Source organism: Sarcophilus harrisii, chromosome 1, assembly GCF_902635505.1.
Source record: "Sarcophilus harrisii chromosome 1, mSarHar1.11, whole genome shotgun sequence".
NCBI lineage: Eukaryota > Metazoa > Chordata > Mammalia > Dasyuromorphia > Dasyuridae > Sarcophilus > Sarcophilus harrisii.
The window spans coordinates 527,366,355-527,387,037 of record NC_045426.1 but is presented as its reverse complement, the minus strand read 5'-3'; positions in this window follow the sequence as shown (position 1 = coordinate 527,387,037).

Below are 20,683 nucleotides of genomic sequence, written 5' to 3'. Positions count from 1 at the left end.
TGATTAGTGACTACTTAACATAATCAGAAGTCCCACTTAACCAGGATCCTTACACTCATGCACACCTGAAGCTAAAATGTGGTGTCATAAAAATGAGAAGTCCTGGGAAAAATGAAGACGGTTCTTTGCATACAGCTGCCAAAAGAATATATTACAAGGGAGGGGCGTGCTTTGCTGCAGTTAGTCAGCAGGAGCAGGATTAGTGTACAGACCCTTCTATCATTGCCCTCCAGGGAATCACACCCTGGCTTTAATTAGGGCCTGTGCCTGCTTCTGCTCTGGAGATAAACCCAGATAACTGTAGTCCCAGCATCCTGAGCCAGATGACCTTGGTTGTCCATAAACTTGAGACCCATTGTGACATTACAGACACACACACTCACACACACACACTCACACACACTCATCATAAATTATTGGCATTTCGACGATTTACAAGCTGGAGGGTCCTGGTTAAACTGTGTGCTTTGGACTTATTAAACATCACTGGCCTCGGGGAATGGAGCCAGCCAGTGTTCACTCGGAGGAAGTGTTGTTGGCACTCTCTAATTGTATAGAACAATATAATCCAATGTGATATAATGAAGATCTATGGAGGAAACCAGCTTTTGTCTTTGAAAGGCCTACCAACGTGTTTTTAATTTTTGCTTCATTCAGTGACAGATCAAGCGATGAAATAAAAGGTGCTGGACTCTGAAAGCTGATACTGAATAAGCCCCATAACAAGGGGGAAGGGGCCACATGCTCATGATACAAATAAATATCAGCATCTATATTTAAATAGTTTTAAGCCTGAGAGGCAAACAAAAGACAGGAAGCTCTGTGTTAAGAATGGCACCAAAGCTTTCAATCACATTGGTTAAACAAAACAAAACATGCACAGAATAGGAGAAATTCCCTAAGTGTATACACACAAAAAAGTGATGTCTTTTTCTTCTTTCCCATTCATTTGAATTCTACCCATGCATTTGTCAGACATATGGGTTGGAGGGGGATAGCATTATATTTAAACTGTGTCTCTCCCTATTTATTTTTCAGGTATTTTTGTAGTGGTATTTGGAGAAGGTTGTAGAACAAATGGTATTTACCATGAAGAGTTGATGCTGGATCATTAGGTATTTATACTGTATTATAAACTGAGATGACTAAGAAAACAAAAAACAAAAAACTCTACTAAACGGCAATATGAGCCAGAGTCAAATGAGCTAGAGTCAAATGAAATGATATCTTTAAAAACCTATTTTTTTTTTAGACTATTACAAATAAATCCATTCTACTTATTAGTAGTTTGATCTCACCATTTCATCATGTCAGGTCTCTAACATGGAAAGCTTTCTTTTGAAGCCCTGCATTACTTAACCAACAGATTGGAATGGTCCCTTCAATTATAGTCTATGGAGTAAGTACATAATTATAATATTCTGAAAGAAAATCATCAATTGTATATTCACCTGAGAGACTAAATTAATGTTCTGAAAATTTTAAATCTTAAAAGTCATAGTAGTTAGAAATAGCTAGAGGTACTATTTTTTTTTAAAATTAGGAAGTTGGTATTAACAAAAAACAAAAACCAGACAAAAACTTCAATGCATATTTGAGGCCCCATAATATCAAATTTCCTACAAAATGTAAGGTCACCACTTGCTGAGTAGATTCTATCATGTGAAATGTCCAGGTACAGTCCTGGTGAATGAAGGATGAAGTTTCAGCTTTCATTCAGTGAATGCCTTGGGATTTATGGGTTTAAGTCACATCATTAATGTTATTTTAACTCCATTTTTGGTGTGAAAGAAAATTTCCTTTTCTTTGTTTTTCATGTTGGTTTAACAAAAAGGGGGAGATGGAGGAGAAATTCTCCAGAGATGAGGAGATTTGAAGCAGTGCTGAAAATATACTGATTTTCCTCTGAAGACCTTGAAAAACCAGAAGAACGTGATAAACTGTTATTTAAGATGATAAGGACTCCAATAACACCTTCTAACATTATAAAAATAAAGATTTGATGGTCATTCACAAATATAAATTAATCTACAAAGCTTTCTCAGGTTAAGTATTTTAGTCAAAGTTCTAAATCAGAAAGTTAAAAGAAAACAGATCACCTAATTGGTAACAATTATGAATGAATTGTCCAAGTCATGAAAATGATTGCTAAGTCCCTTTAGAATATAATTCTTTGAAAATTTCTAATTTGTACCAATGCCTTTCTTTTTATTAAAAAATAGCTAACATTTTATATAGCACTTTAAGGTTTGCAGTGTACATTATACATATTATCTTATCCTCAAATCACCAGATTATAGGTGTTATTATTATCCCTATTTACAGATAAGAAAAACAAGACATTTGACAGGTCCAGTATCATACATCTAGTTAAATGTCTGAAGCTCAAAGTGGAGTTAGCTCTTCCTGACTCCAGGTCCATTTTTTTTTCTATCTAGGTGTCTGTGCTCAATAATTGTCTAGTCTCTGGGAATACTATCATCCTCTACTAAGGTGTTCATATTATGACTATATCAACAGAGAGATAGACTTTATTGTTACATAACCTATCATCTCAATGATATTTGGTTTAAACAAATTGATAATCATGAACAAAGATTGTTTACCTATTTAGATTTGTAATTACTTTGACCATTTAATTTACCTGAAGAATCCCTTCCCAAAAAACTTAAATTATTTAATTTAAATTTAATCAGTTTCATTAAAAATTAACAGCTATAAGAGAGAAAAAGTACTTTCAATTAAATAAAACTAGTTAGTTATAAAAACATGACAAATCCAAGATGTTTCTATAATTCTATTGTAGGCTTGTTTTGTTTCTTATATTTTGTAAAAAAATTCTTTTTGTTGTGATTGTTTAATGCTAATCTCATACTTGGAAAGTAAGTTCCTGAAGGGCATGAAATGCTTTATTTGTGTTTTTGTATCCCCAGGCTAGCATAGTAGTTGGCTTTTTGTAAGTATTAATAAATGCTTCTTGATTGATTGAATTTTGATTTTTTTTTTTTCATTTGAAAGTACTGTGCCTTTTGCTTGGTTTTTGTTCTGGTGTGTACATTTTATCATTTTGATCTTGTAAATGGAACAAAAGGAAGCATGTCAAAGCAAGGTGAGTACAGGTCTTTTCTTTGCACAACCATGGGAAAGAAATAATATAATTTCTCTTGAGGTTTTTGGTTGAGTAAGAAGAATTACATATATTTTTAAGTACCTATTTCATTGTAATGGGTGTATAAGAAGTACCAGATATGGTCAATGGCCTTAGAGAATAAAGTCAGGGTAGAAAAACTAAAACACCTGAAGCCATGACACAGCAATGCAAATGACATATGATTAATTGCTAGTTTTAGGAATGCTATGAGACCAGAGAGGTCTGGAAGCTCACCATCCCAACACACTAGTTTTTGTGTCACAATTTTAGCAATTTATCTAAAATTGTCAATCTCTCCTCTTTCCTCTAAAACTTGTGAAAATGTAAAGATTAATGGCAATGGAGGGAAAAGAACTTTTAAATGAAAGAACCAATATTTGGCGTTTAAGAAGGGCAAAGATGCTCCTGTAATTGTGTTGTGCTTTTTTACTTCATTTTGCAATTCTGTAACACTAAAACATCCTAATTGATTTTATTTCTGCATTTTATTCAAGTGATTTGAATCCTAGCTGAGACCTCATATGCCCCAGTTTCAACACCCAGAGAAAATTTTACCAGCTGAGTTTTGAACCCACGTAAACAGGGGCTTTTAATGAAAATGCTGACAGACCCTTAAGTATAGCAACGTGAATGGCACCAACTATAATAAATATGAGGAGTGATTCCCAAACCGAAGACTGGCAAATAGTTACCCAGCTGCTACAGAAATAGCAAGATAGAATTTAAAAAAAAAAAAAAAAAAAAGAAAAGAAAAGAAATTAAATGAAATGGATATTAGCTGGAAACATCTGTGTTCACCACAGAGCAAAATGCATATTCAGCAGCCAGTTTATTGGCTCTTTAGAGGATGTGAATGGTGCATTGTAAATAATGACACGCCTGTAATAAATTCCCAGTAAAAAAGAGAGGGGGCCTAAGCATGTTCCTCCCACAATTCACATTTCTGGGTCCCTGCTGTGAGTGATGATTCACAGCAGTCACAAATTCCTGTTTTCAAAATGCTATTGTATACTCCAGGGCTTTCATTAAGTTTTACACTAGCTGGGGAAATTTAAAACTTGAGAGAGAGAGAGAGAGAGAGAGAGAGAGAGAGAGAGAGAGAGAGAGAGAGAGCAGTTCTTTGTGAAGACATGCATTTAACATTCACTATACCATACTGATAAGATGTGATAGCAGGGCAAGTTTTCAAATCACCCTGAGTTGCTTTGTATCTCTCTTCTTGAAATATATTTAGAGAAGGGAGGAGTAAACTCTTTCATTCTGTAGAAGAGAAACCAATAAAGCTGAACCATATTGTCAATTGAGTTGGAGAGATGAGCTGGACACAGAGTGTAGGTAGGAGCAAGAGGATTTAACTTTCGTTTCTACTAGATGGGTCCCTGTCTTGATTTCTTGATTAGTTTGCCAATCATTGTATACATAGACAGAAACATGTTACCTTTAGAGTTACAGTACTGAATCCATCATTCATTCAACAATATTTCTTGAGTACTTACTAAGAACAAAGCACTAAGCTTGGCTCTGTGGAGAATGCTAATTATAGGGAAGATTTTAGCCCAAAGAAAATACTTTTCCCATCTAACTTGAGAATGAAAGGAAGAGAGAAACCTCCTCATTCTGATGAGGGTATTGCTAAGTTTCACTCTGGTGCATGGTGTTCCAGGGTTGGACCTTCCAACATTGTGCTGGGTCTGAGCCTAATCCCTGTGCTGAGCCTTTCACCTCCAAGACATGGTTTCATATTCAGTCTGTATCATTCCAGCCAAATGGTTGTTTTACAGCTGCAAAGTATACTAATGAAATGAGTTTTTGGCAGACTCACAAAGTTCTCAGTGCCCAGAGTTACACGTGTTGCACATTGTCTGTTGGCTACCTCTGTTTGCATAGAACAAGATGAGTTGAAGTGTCTCAGTGGTCATATATGAACTAAAAAGTCTGTGGTGAAATCTACTGCTGCCTGGATTTCACTAGTTCCCAGAAAAAAAAAAAAAAAAGAGGAAATGATCTCAACAGTTTAAGACTAGGAGGATTCAATGAAGTTCTTAATGAAGGCATAGCAAAGAGGTTATGTTACCTTTTAAGAGAATTAGATGTTTATTTAATCTAATGGTCCGCAATACTTTTTTTTTTTTTATGAGATATTCCTATGTACTGAAACAGAACTGGATCCACTTATCACTAATGGTAAACATACCCTAGTAATATTTTAATTAAAAAAATCAATCCAAATTCTTCCCATGTGTTCTTTGCTAAATGAAGTCCTTGGACTTCATTTTTTGCCTTGGTTCTTTCACTAGCCAAGCTGTCCAGCCCAGGGCTATTCATTTAAACTCTTTGAGGATCAGTTTCCTCAATGGCAAAAATGAAAGGATTGGGTTGATGTTCTACTTTCCAGTTTTGAAGAATATTATCTTAATTTTTGTGGACTAATTATGACAAACGCTGGTATCTGTAGACATGTGAGCCCTAATGTTATTATCACTGAAAAATATACTCCTAAAGGAAGTTTTTGCATTGATCCTCTGATACAGTTTTTGTTCTACTGTTATCTTTTGGAGTTTGTTAAAAGATATTGTAGTCCTAGTTTAGCAGAGAGGGAGCAACTGCACTTCACTTTGACAAATCTTATCTTTGCCTCTTGCAAGGGAAATGGGCTGTCAAGAAGTAGCTAAGGACAGCTTGAGCATCCTTATGCTCTCTGTCCCTAGGGAAAGGAACTAAAGGTCAAAGGAGCTAGGATGGATGATAATCTAACCACTCCCACAAAAGCACCATCCCTTTGAATTGCACAGCAGTATTCAATGCAAAACTAAATGAGGGCAGGGACTGGAATAGGTTAAAATTCCTCTGAAGAGCGATTACATAGTAGTTTATGAGAGGACCAGCTACTAAGAGTAATTTGTATTTTTGTAACTTTTCAAGGGAGTACTTCAGATAAGAACCTTTATCCAATGACTAGGAAGGACTTTCTTTCCTGGAGGATCACACACTCTTAGAATCCTAATTTTAAAAAGGATCATCCCCATGGGAAACATGAATACATGCAAGAGTCCTGTGACAAGGAGGTCATTACTACAAGTAGTGTTCCATTTTTTGGACAGTCCTCTTGGTAAGAAAGTTTTTTTCCCCCCATTTTAATTTTCTCTCTAGTTCTTCCTTCCTTCTTTTCTTTCCTTCCTTCCTTCTTCTCTTCCTTCCTTCCTTCCTCCCTCCCTCCCTCTCTCTTTCTTTCTTTCTTTTCAAAATTTACTTCCTTACATCTTGCATGCATTCATTCTAATGTTCTTAAATGGGACCAAGCAACATGTTTAATCTGTATTTTACAAAATTACTGTCTTTTACAAAATAACTACCTAGAACACAGTAGGTACTTCAGAAAGAGTTTACTGATTGACTGATTGAAATACTTTACAGAGGTCTTGCCCCACCCCCAATTCCCAAACTTTATCTTCTGCATTCTAAATATTCCCTTTCCTCCAACCAGTCCTTATATCACATGATTTGATTGTCATTATCATCCTGGTTCTTTTCTTCTGAGTTTGTTCCACTTTATCCTTTCCTAAAATCTGCTGCTGAAACCTATATGTATTAATTTAAATGTGGCATGACCAGGGCAGAACACAGCAGGATTATCAAAAGCTTCACTCTGATTATGATATCCATCTAGTACTAGAGGAAAAGCTGACTGGTGCAGCCTAAAATCTCTTTAGTTATTGGAGCTGCAATGTCAGAGTAACAGTAAAAGAATGATAATGGGAGTTTCACTATGAATATTAGTTTTTAAAAAATGGATGAAGTGAATGAATAATAAAGACTGAGAGTATAAGCTACATTTACAAAATCACAAAATGCATGAATATAATACTGCAAAGGTCTTGCACATAGTCAGCATTTAATAAGTGTTTGTTGATTTGAAATGAATACAATGAACAAAAACAAACAAATCCCACAATGCCAGTCATGATCTATCCTGATAATTAGTAATAGAATATAAGATATTATTTTATTTTATTTTGTTTTGTTTTTTATTAGCAAGTCCCAAAGAAATCAAAGGGCCTAAATGGGTAGATAAGCTTTTAACTTTTTCCAAATATATTGGTATAAGGGAAGAAAGATAAATAATGATTTTTAAAATTTTTTCATACATCCATAGATAATTGAGCCAAAATAGATTTCTGAGGGAAAGCATTCTTCTTGTGGTTACAATTGTGACTTTCTTCAGTATTTGGCAGAAACAGAACTCTGTACTACATGGACCATGAGTAACACAGAATGACAACTAGGTGCTAAAGTAGTTAAAGTACCAGAGCTGAGCTCCAATTCCACCTCAGAACCTAGAAAAGTTCTTTCACTTTTCTTAGCCTCAATTTTCTCAGTTTTCAAACAGGGGTATTAATAATAATTACCTCCCAGGATTATTGTGAGGATAAAACAATATTTTTGAAGTGCCTCGCAAATCTTAAAGCTCTATGTAAATGCTAACTGTTCTTTTTATTATTGCTGTTTGCATAAGTTTGAAGGTTAACATTATCTCTCACTTACCTTCAATACTGTTGCACAAAATATTTTTTTGTATCAATGATACAAGTTGTCCTAGGACAAGTTTAGTTCCTAGTGAGTCTTCATAAGATTGTTCATGAGGTGATACATTCTTAAATCACAAAAAATTCTTGAAGACCATTTTCTAAGCTATATAGGACTTGTTATTTACATGACTGAAGGAATATCCACCCTGATTACTTTACAGGTTCTTGAGGTATTAAAATACATTTGAATGTATCTGTTAGAGACAAACTTAATGTCATTAAAAATTCTTTCATAATTATATTATAAAAACAGTTCCAACAGGCAATAAAACAATCAGTGACATTGCAATAACTCTACTCTATATGTCCACATATGTATTTTCACAATGGCAGGCAGTCTTGTTCTATTCATAATATCTGGTGGGGGGAAGCCTGTATCTATTTAATCTCCAACTTTTTAAAAAAAAATTTTTTTTGGTAGGGTGGGGATGAGGAGAGGAATTGGAAAGGGAGATCAGACCTATTGGATGGAACTCTTTCTATATTCTCATCAATTATAAGAATATTTTTTTTTTCTGATAAATAAGCAAGATGGTGGAGAGTAAACAAAACTTTGCCTGAACTCTTTCTGGCTTTCCTCAGAATCAATACTAGTTCAAACCTCTCAATGGATATTGGAGTGACAGAACATATGAATATTTGGAGTGTAACAAATTTCCAGTAGAAGAAATCTTGGAAGGACTTCAATAAAGGTCTGTCTCAGTTGAGCAGAGGGGCACACAGCTGGGCACAGAGAGAGCTCAGGGAGGTCAGGGTATAGAGGTCCTGCACAAGAAACATATTGGGGGGCAGAGCCAAGATGGCGGAGAAGACACACACGACTTTCTAAGCTTTTCTCTTACCCTCTTTATCAATATTATATCGAGCCTTAAAAATAGTCTTGACTGCTACAATTCGTAAAGATAAGAAGTAGAACAACTCACCAGCCGAAGAAAATCTGCAGTCTCGCCAAAAAAAGGTTGGTTCCGGGGCCAGGGGGGAGATCAGGCAGACTGGGAGAGAAATTAGGTTCTGAGGAGAGCCTCAAACCAAAAGTGAAAGCACAGATCACAGCACAAGTGTGCAGCCCCAACCCACAGTACGGGGCTTTTCCTTGGGGTAGTTGTGATCCTGCACGGCAGGAGAACACAGCCTGGGTTAGCCTCCAATCTGCGCAGTGGGGGGCTCGGCTTGGGGCCATAGAGCTTTCCCAGGGTTGATTTGTCAGGCAGAGACACTGGAGCAGAGACACTAGGGCAGAGTTCGGGAGAATCAGCAGTCTGCGGTCAGCTGCTAATACTCACAGTCCCACAAGAGGCTCCGGCCTGGGGCAGTGACACTTTCACCCTTTAGTCTCTAGCCCAGGGCAATCACTAACCCACACAGCCCTACTGGGCACTTCCATAGCTCCGCCAGTGCTGAATCCACTTCCTGTTGGGGGAAGGGAAAACTCTCACTCAGAGCACTCCCATACCTCAGAGCCAGAAATTGGTTTACATCTCTCCCTGCTCTGCAGAGGAACCCTTGCCTAGGAGACATACCTAAAGGCTTTAAAACATAAATAAAAAGATGGAAAGAAAGATCCACAGCTTCTATGCAGAAAAAGAGCAGGTCAGCAAACCTGAAGAGACCTCAAACAACAAAAATGCATCAGACTGTCCTCCTTTACATGATGCTCTCATAGAAGAGACCATTAAAAGTCTCAAAAGAGAGTTAGAAGATAAATGGGGAAAGGAAAGAGAAGCTTTACAAGAGAGCAACAACTTCCTGAAATACGAATTGAAAAGTTAAAAATTCCTGAAGTGCAGGGAAACAAAATTGGTGAATTGAAAAATAAAGAATTCACTAGAAAGTAAGATTTGTGAATTGAAAAGACAAAGAACTGCAAAGAAAGTAGGATCTGTGAATTGAAAAAGAAAATAATTACAATAAAAAAAAAAATTAGTGAAATGGAAAAAATTCCACAGACCAAAACAATACATATAAAAACTCAATTGGATATATACAGAAAGAAGTAAAAAAGCTAATGAAGAAAATAATTTTAAAAAATTAGAACTGAACAAATAGAAACTAATGATTCATTGAGAAAGCAAGAATCAGTCAAGCAAAACCAAAAAATGACAAACTGAAAAACCATGAATTATCTACTTGCAAAAACGACAGACTTGAAAATATGATCTAGAGAGATAATCTGAGGATTATTGGACTTTCCGAAAACTATGATGAAAAAAGAGCCTAAATACTATTTTACAAGAAATCATCAAAGAGAACTGCCCAGATGTAATAGAATCAGAAGGTAAAATAGGCATTGAAAGAATTCATCAAACACCTTCTGAAAGAAACCCTAAAATAAAAACCCCAAGGAATATTGTGGCCAAATTTCAGAACTATCAGATTAAGGAAAAAAAATTTTACAAGCAGCCAAAAAAAACCCATTTAAATACCGAGGTGCCACAATAAGGATCACCCAAGATCTTGCTGCCTCCACATTAAAGGAACGAAGGGCCTGGAATATGATATTCTGAAAGGCACAAGAACTTGGGATGCAGCCAAGAATAAACTACCCAGCTAGGCTGAGCATTTTCTTCCAGGGAACAAGATGGACATTTAATGAAACAAATGAATTCCGTTTGTTTCTGAAGAAAAAACCAGAACTAAACAAAAAATTTGATCTCCAACCATAGAACTCAAGAGATGCAGAAAAGGTAAAAATAACTCTTGAGAATTGTATTTCCAGTTGTGGATATACAAAAAGAATACATGTATAATTTGATTGTACTGATATAACATAAAAAGGGAAGTAGATATGGAAAAGGGATGATGGCAGAATAAGGTGGGAAGGAGGGATAAAAAGAGGAAACCACATCCCACAAAGAGGCAAAGGAAACTTATCATATCTGAGGGAATTTAGAGAGGGAGGAACATTGTGTGAATCTTACTCTCATCAGAGTTGGCTCAAAGAAAAAATAATTGACATTTGTTTTAGAGAAAATTCTCTCTCGCTCATTAAAAAAACGGGGAAGAGGAAAAGGAAAAGAAAAGAGTAATAAGGGAAGGAAGGGAAAAGACAAAGTGGGGGGAGGGAGGGATTATAAAGAGGGTAAGCATCATGATACAAAGAGGGGTACATAAGTTTAAAAGGGGAAAGAGGGTTGGGGAGGCAAGAATAAGTAAAGCATAATCTGGGGTTAGGGATGGCAGGAAATACAGATTTAGTAATTCTAACCGTGAAATGTGAATGGGATGAACTCCCCATAAAGAGGAGGCAGATAGCAGACTGGATCAAAAGTCAGAACCCTACAATATGTTGTTTACAAGAAACACATTTAAAGCAGGGAGATACTTATAGAGTAAAGGTAAAAGGCTGGAGCAAAATTTATTATGCTTCAGGTGAAGTCAAAAAATCAGGGGTAGCCATCCTTATCTCAGATCAAGCAAAAGCAAAAATTGATCTAATTAAAAGAGATAAGGAAGGAAACTACATCCTGCTAAAGGGTAACATAAACAACGAAGCAATATCAATATTAAACATATATGCACCAAGTGGTATGGCATCCAACTTCCTAAAGGAGAAGTTAAGAGAGTTGCAAGAAGAAATAGACAACAAAACTGTAATAGTGGGAGATCTCAACCTTGCACTCTCAGAATTAGACAAATCAAACCACAAAATAAATAAGAAAGAAATTAAAGAAGTAAATAGAATATTAGAAAAATTAGGTATGTTAGATTTTTGGAGAAAATTGAATGGAGATAGAAAAGAATATACTTTCTTCTCAGCAGTTCATGGAACCTATTCAAAAATTGACCACATATTAGGACATAAAGACCTCAAAATTAAATGCAAGAAAGCAGAAATAGTAAATGCTTTCTTTTCCGATCATGATGCAATAAAAACTATATTCAACAAAAAGTTAGGGGGAAATAGACCAAAAAGTAATTGGAAACTAAACAATCTCATCTTAAAGAATGATTGGGTGAAGCAGCAAATTATAGATACAATTAATAATTTCACTCAAGATAATGACAATGATGAGACATCATACCAAAATTTGTGGGATGCAGCCAAAGCAGTAATAAGAGGGAATTTTATATCCTTAGAGGCTTACTTGAATAAAACAGAGAAAGAAAAGATTAATGAATTGGGCTTGCAACTAAAAAACTAAAAAAGACCAAATTAAAAACCCCAATCAAATACTAAATTGGAAATTCTAAAATTAAAAGGAGAAATTAAAAATATTGAAAGTAAAAAACTATTGAACTAATTAATAAAACTAAGAGTTGGTTCTATGAAAAGCCAATAAAATAGATAAGCCTTTGGTAAATCTGATTAGAAAAGGAGGGAGGAAAATGAAATTAGTAGTCTTAAAAATGAAAAGGGAGAACTTTCCACCAATGAAGAGGAAATTAGAGAAATAATAAGGAGTTATTTTGCTCAACTTTATGCCAATAAATTTGATAACCTAAATGAAATGGATGACTACCTCCAAAAATATAGACTTTCCAGACTAACAGAGGAGGAAGTAAATTGCTTGAATAGTCCCATTTAGAAAAGAAATAGAACAGGCAATTAAACAACTCCTAAGAAAAATCCCCAGGACCAGATGGATTTACATGTGAATTTTACCAAACATTTAAAGAACAGGTCCCAATGCTATAATAAATTATTTGATAAAATAGGGAATGAAGGAGTCCTACCAAATTCCTTCTATGACACAGACATGGTACTGATACCTAAACCAGGTAGGCTGAAAACAGAGAAAAGAAAACTATAGAGCAATTCTCTAATGAATATTGATGCTAAAATCTTAAATAAGATATTAGCAAAAAGACTACAGAAAATCATCTCCAAGATAATACACTATGATCAAGTAGGATTTATACCAGGAATGCAGGGCTGGTTCAATATCAGGAAAACTATCAATATAATTGGCCATGTTAATAACCAAATTAACAAAAACCATATGATCATCTCAGTAGATGCAGAAAAAGCATTTGATAAAATCCAACATCCATTCCTATTAAAAACACTTGAGAGTATAGGAATAAATGGACTTTTCCTTAAAATAATCAGCAGCATCTATTTAAAACCATCAGTAAGCATCATATGTAATGGAGACAAACTGCAACCATTCATAAGATCTGAGGAAACAAGGTTGCCCACTATCACCAGTTATTATTTAATTTTGTATTAGAAAATGCTAGCTTTAGCAAAAGAGCTGAGAAAGAGATTAAAGGAATAAGAATAGGCAATGAGGAAAACCAAATTATCACTCTTTGCCGATGACATGATGGTATACTTAGAGAACCCCAGAGATTCTACTAAAAGTTATTAGAAATAATCCACAACTTTAGCAAAGTTGCTGGTTATAAAAAAACCCACATAAGTCATCAGCATTCTTATATATCACTAACAACATCCAACAGTCAGAGTTACAAAGAGAAATTCCATTTAAAGTAACTACTGATAATATAAAATATTTAGGAATGTATCTGCTCAAGGGAAAATCAGAAACTTTATGAGCAAAATTACAGACCACTTTTCAAAAAATTAAGTCTAGATCTAACCAATTGGAAAAATATAAATGCTCTTGGATAGGGCGAGCAAATATAATAAAGATAACAATATTACCTAAACTAATCTATTTATTTAGCGCTATACCAAATCAGAGTTCCAAAAACTATTTTAGATGACCTAGAAAAAATAACAGACAAAAATTCATATGGAAAAACAAAAGGTCAAGAATTCAAGGAATAATGAAAAGAATCAAATGAAGGTGACTAGCTTGTATAGAGATCTAAAAATTCATTTTATAGAGCAGCAAAGTTACACAAAATGATTTGGTAATTGGCTAGAGGAAAGATTAGTTGATCAGTGGAATAGATTAGGTTCAATGGACAAAACAGTCAACAAAATAGCAACTAGTCTTTGAAAGTTCCAAAGACCCCAGCTTTTGGGATAAGAACTTACTGTTTGATAAAATTGTGGGAAAAATTGGAAAACTAATATGGTTCAAAAACTAGGCATTGATCCATACTTGAATCATACACCAAGATAAGGTCAAATGGGTTCAATGACCTAGGATAAGAAATGAAATTAATTAATAAATTAGAGGAACACAGGATAGTTTACCTCTCAGACTCAGATTGAAGGGAAGGTCTTTATGACCAAAGAAGAACTAGAAATCATTACTGATCACAAAATAGAAAATTTTGATTATACCAAAATGAAAAGTTTTTGTACAAACAAAACTAATGCAGACAAGATTAGAAGGGAAGCAATAAACTGGGAAAATATTTTTACAGTCAAAGGTTCTGATAAAGGCCTCATTTCCAAAATATATAGAGAATTAACTCTAATTTATAAAAATCAAGCCATTCTCCAATTGAAAATGCTCAAAGGATATGAACAGACAATTCTCAGATTGAAGAAATTGAAACTATTTCTAGTCATATGGAAAAGATCTGCCAATCATATTAATCAGGAGAAATGCAAATTAAGACAACTCTGAGATACTCACTTACTAACACCTAAGTCAGATTTGGTTAGATGACAGGAAAAAATAATGATGATTGTTGAGAGGGAGGGAGAAAACTGGGACATTGATCATTGTTGGTGAGTTGAACAATCCAACCATTTTGAGAATAGTTTGGAACTATGCTCAAAAAGTTATCAAACTGTGATACCCTTTGATCCAGCAGTTTACTACTGGGATTATATCCCAAAGAGATTATAAAGAAGGAAGGGATCCTGTATGTGCACAGAATGTTTGTGGCAGCTCCTTTTGTAGTGTTAAAAACTGAAAACTGAATGGATGCCCATCAGTTGGAGAATGGCTGAATAAATTGTGGTATGAATAATTATGGAATATTACTGTTCTGTAAGAAATGACCAACAAGGATGATTTCAGAAAGGCTTGGAGAGATTACAAAACTGATGCTTATGAAATGAGCAGGACCAGGAGATCATTATATACTTAACAACAATACTATATGATGACTCAGTTCTGATGGACCAGGCCATCCTCAGCAACGAGAGCAAATCCAAATCATTTCCAATGGGAGCAGTAATGAACTGAACAGCTATGCCCAGAAAAAGAACTCTTGGGAGATGACTAAAACCATTACATTGAATTCCCAATCCTATATTTAATGACACAGGCATTTTGATTTCCTTCACAAGCTACATTGTACAATATTTGAGTCTGATTCTTTTCTCAGCAAAATAACGTTTTGGTCATGTATACTTATTGTGTGTCTAATTTATATTTTAATGTATTTAACATCTACTGGTCATCCTGCCATCTAGGGAGGGTGGGGGGGTAAGAGGTGAAAAATTGGAACGAGGTTTGGCAATTGTTAATGTTGTAAAGTTACCCATGCATATCCTGTAAATAAAAGGCTATTAAATAAAAAAAAAAAAAAAAAAAAGAAACATATTGGGAGGCTTTTAGGCAAAAAAAAAAAAAAAAAAATTAGCCTTCTCTACTCTGAACTAGTTCAAATGGCCAGCAGATCAGCAGACTGACTATGAGACCTCCAACATAACTACAGAAGGCAAATAGTGAACCCCTGAACCCTCGCACAAGAGGTAGAACTTGCCCAGGCCCACCAAGCACAATGGGAAAGCCTGATGGATGAGCCCCTGTCATCTTGGAGAGGAAGCTTGGGACACTCTCCTCTGTGCCCTAGGAGCAGACCTCAACTTTTAAAAATGAACAAAAAAGCAAATAGAGCTCTGCCCATAGATAGCTATTATGGAGATAGGGAAAGACAGAACTCAAATCCTGAGGGAAAAAAAGCAAAACACTTCCAAATGAAGTCTCAAAGTGGGTTATGAACTTGTCTCCAATTCAAAAAAGATCTTAAAAGAGAGTTAGAAGAAAAATGGGTAAATGGAATGAGAGGTTTGCAGGAGAGTTTGGGAAAAAAAAAACAGAAATTATCTGAAGAAAACAACTCCTTAAAATATATTTGGTGAAATGGAAATACACATACACACACACACACACACACACACACACACACACACACACAATGAAGAAAAGCACTTCTTAAAAATAGATTTGATGAAATGGAAAAAGAAAACAGCTTCTTGAAAAATAGAATTGGTGAAATGGGGGGGAAAATCCAATGAACAAAATAACTTCTTTAAAAGTACACTTTGCCAAATTCAAAAGAAGGTAAAAAAAAAAAGCTAACTGAAGAAAATAATTCAGTAAAAATTAGAATTGAATAAATGCAAGTGAATGACTCAATGGGACATCAAGAATGAATCAAACAAAACCCCAAAATGAAAAAAATAGAAGAAAATGTAAAATACCTTATTGGAAAAAAAACTGACCTGAAAAATAGGTCCAGGAGAGACAATCTAAGAATTATTGAACTACCTGAAAACTATGATTTAAAAAAAAAGAGCCTGAACAACATTTTTCAAGAAATCATGGAGTGAAACTGCCCTGATATTATAAAACCAAAGGGTAAAATAGCCATTGAAAGAATCCACTGATCACCTCCTGAAAGAGATCCCCAAATGAAAATTCTAAGGAATATTGTAGCTAAATTACATATTTATCAGATCAAGTGGAAAATACTGTAAATAACCAGAAAGAAACAATTCAAATATCAAGAAGCCACTATGAGGATTACCCAAACCTAGCAGCTTTTATTTTGAAAGATTGAAGGGCCTGAAATATGATATTCCAAAGGGCAAAGGAGCTTGGACTGTAGTCAAGAATCAACTCAGCAAAACTAAGCATTCTTTTTCAGAAGAAAAGGTGGACATTCAGTAAAATAAGGGATTTTCAATTATTTTTGATGAAAAGACCAAAGCTGAACAGAAAATTTGATCTTCAAATATAAAACTCAAGAGAAGCATAAAAAGGTAAAAAGGGAAGAAAAAAAAACCTATGTTTTTTAAAGATTAAAAAGTTTACATTCCTACATGGGAAGGTGATGTGTGTAACTTCAGAATTGTATCTTTGTTAGGAGTATATTTAGAGGGTATAGGCATAAGTTGACTTCAATGTGAGAATATAAAAAAGAAAGTAGGGGTGGAAAAAAGATTGTACTGGGAAAAGAGGAAAGGGAAGGCAAAGTGAGATAAATAACATAAAATGAAGAGGCAAAAAAGACCTATTACAATTGAGGGAAAGAAGGGAGAAAAATGAGCATTGTTTAAACCTTAATCTCATAAAATTGGGCTCAAAGAGGGAATATCATGCATAGTTAGTTTGATATGAAAACTTGTTTCACCCTATAGAGGAATACAAGAAGAAAGAAGAAAGAAAAGAGATGGCTAATAGAAGGGAAAGCAGAAGTAGAAAGGGAAAGAGATGAGAAAGGGGAAAGGGACTGAAAAAAGGGAGGGCAGATTAATGGAGGTGATAGAAGCAAAAGCACCAGTGAGGAGGGAATACGGGAAAGGAGAGGTAAAGTATATCTGGGGGGATAGGGTGAAGGGAAATACAGAGCTAAAAGTTTTAACTGTGAATGTGAATGGGATAAACTCTCCCATAAAATGGAAGTGGATAGCAGATAGGATTAAAAGCCAGAATCCTACAATATCCTGAAAATTGAATGTGATCAGAAGAAAATATACTTTTTTTTTTTTCTCACAATACATGGAGTCTACACAAAAATTGATGATGTATTAGGGTAAAAAACCTTACAAACAAATGGTGAAAGACAGAAATAGTAAATGCATTCTTTTCAGATCATGATGCAATAAAATTATACGTAATAAATTAATTGGAAACTAAACAATCTAATCCTAAAGAATGAGTGGGTAAAACAACAATCCACAGAAATAATCAGAAAATGATAAATATTGTAGGGAAAAGGACTTTCATGTGCAAAAATATTTTTAGTAGCCCTTTTTGTAGTGGCAAGAAACTGGAAATTGAGTGGATGCTCATCAGTAAGGGAATGGCTGAATAAATTACAGTATGTGAATATAATGAAAAATTATTATTCTATACAAAACAATCACCATGCTGTTTTCAGAAAGGCCTGAAAAGGCTTACATGAACTGATGCTAAATGAAATGAGTAGAAGTGAAAGAGCATTGTACACAGAAACAAGATTATGTGATGATCAACTTATAGATTTGACTGTTCAACAATGAGATGATTCAGGACAATTCCGATAGACATATTGGAGAGAGTTGTCTATATCTGGAGAGAGGACTATGGGGTTTACATCATAGTTTTTTCACCTTTTGTTGTTGTTGTTGTTTGTTTGCTTGTTTTTTCTCCCTCATTTTTTCCCCTTTTTGATCAGAATTCTCTTATGTAGCATGATAAATGTGGAAATAAATGTGGGAATAATATAGAAGAATTGCACATGTTTAACTTATATTGAATTATTTACTGTCTAGGGAAGAGGAGACATGGGGTGATTGGGAAAAATATAAAATACAAGGTTTTGTAAGGTGAATGTTGAAAACCATTTTTTCATGTATATTGAAAAATCAAAAAGCTATTATAAAAAAGAATACCTTTTTCTTTGGGAGTGGATGGGATGGATCTGATCTATGATTTCTTTGGAATAGGGAGCTCCCAGACAGGACAAGAAACTCAGTCTACATCAGTACTCTCGTGTTCTAATGATTTGGAGCCATCTACTGTCATTGACTTTACTCAGCTGGCCTGTTTTGTACTATTTCTCAGCAATCCCAATGTCCACAACATTTTTGTGTTTTATGGTAGGATATGTCAGATTGCAAAAATAATTAATGATTTATTGTGATGAAATTACATGCAGATTTTAATTTAGATTATTTGGGCTTTAGTCAACTATCATTTATTAAGCACCTGTTATGTGGTGGATACTATAATAAGCAATAGAGATAGAAAGACAAGAGATAATTTTGGATCTCAAGAATCTCACAGTTGTATGAGGGATATAGTGTGCAAATGAAAATACAAACAAGATGTATACAAGTTACATTGGATATAATCAACAAAAGGAAGGAAAGAACATTAAGGAAAATCAAGAAAGTCTTCATGCAGGTGAGATTTTAGATGAGACTTAAAGGAGGCAGAGATAAAGAGGGAGATAATTCCAACCATAGTTATCAGCCAACAAAAATGCCTAGAGACAGGTGTGCAAAAATGTTTGTAGCAATTCTTGTTTTCATAGTAAGTAATTGGAAAGTGAAGGGAAGGCCATTAATTGGGAAATAGCTAAATATGTTGAAGTATATGAATATAATAGAATAGGATTATTTTATAAGAAATGATGAACAGGAGGATTTTAGATAAACCTGGCCTTACATGAACTGATGCTGAATGAAGTGAGAGGAACAAGGAGAACATTATATACAATAATGGCAAAACTGTGTAATGATCAATTATGATAGACTTAGTCTAAGCAATACAGTGTTCCAAGAGAGTTCTAATAGACTCATGATGGAAAATGTCATCCAAATCCAGAGAAAGAACCATGGATGCTGAATGTAGATGAAAGCAAATTATTTTTACTTTTTTTTTTTCTTTCTCATGGTTTTTCCGTTTTACTCTGATTTTTCTTTTATAATATGACTAACATGGAAATATGTTTTAAATGATTATACACATATAACCTATCAGATTGTTTCCAGTCTTGGGAAGAGGGTAGGAAAAGGAGAGAAAAAGCAACAATTTGGAACTCAAAATCTTACAAAAATTAATATTGAAAACGATCTTTGCATATAATTGGAAAAATAAAATACTATTATGTAAAAAAAAAAATCCTGGAGCCAGAAAGTGACGTTTTTTGTTTGAGAAATAGAAAGATAACCAGTAACCACATACTAAGTGCTTATTACTTGCCAGGCATTGTACTAAGTACTGGAAAACAAATGTTTTCAAGAAATTTACATTTGAAGAATGGGAGTAGGATACAACATATGTCCAGAGAAATAAATATTGAATATAGTAACATTAGTAACCAAGATAGGGGAAGTACTATTAGCTGAAATATCAGGAAAAACTTCATATGGAACCTGGTGCATAAATATGCTTTTAAGGAAAACAGCAATTATAAGAAACAGAAGGAGTAAAACATATATATTAACAGTCAGTGCAAAGGCAAGGAAACCAGATCTGGAGTATAACGTGTGAGAAACAAAAAGAAGGCCAATTTGTTTGGGCCCCAAGGTGTGAGATGAGGAATAATATATGATAAGCCTAGAACAGTAGAGATATTCAGACAAAAGTTATAAAGATTTTTAAATTCTAGAGAAACTTACATTTTATTCTAGAGCAAGAAGAATCCACTGGAATTTGTTGAACAGGGGAATGACATGATCAGATCTATCTTTAGGAAGATCATATTAGCAACAGTCTGGATAGCTTAAAAAAGAAAGATAGTCAAGGAAAAACACTCATTAGAAGTCCATAGTAGTGGTCTGAGTAAAAGTCTATGTGGGTCTGAACAAAGCAGGAAAAAAAGAGAAAAGCCTTGAAATAAAACTGTATTTAGAATGAGGATAAGGAAGACAAGAAAACAGAGGAGGAAGAGGAGGAAAAAATGATGGAAGAGGAAGAGAAGGAGGAGGATTAGCAGCATCAGAAGAAGAAGAAGAAGAAGAAGAAGAAGAAGAAGAAGAAGAAGAAGAAGAAAAGATGATGATGATGAAAGTGAAGCAGAAGGAGGAGGAAGAGAAAAGAGAGAAGGTTTTATTATCTTCTATAAGACTTTAACATGGTAACACTTTTTACATAGGAAAGATTTCAAAGGATTAGATTAGGTCAACTCCAAAGTCCCTTCCATTTTTAATAATTTATGACTGTATCCAATGGCACTAAACTAACAGACTTTTCCTTAAACCTGAATGATGAGGCTGTTATGGGTTCTGAGGTTGAGAAATGCACCAGGGTTGTAGGAGTTACTGCCTGCAATGGGAAGCAACAGATATCTTTGAGAACTAGCTTTTCATTTGTCCTCTTGTTTTATAAACCAAACTATAAGTAGCTTGGAGGTTGAG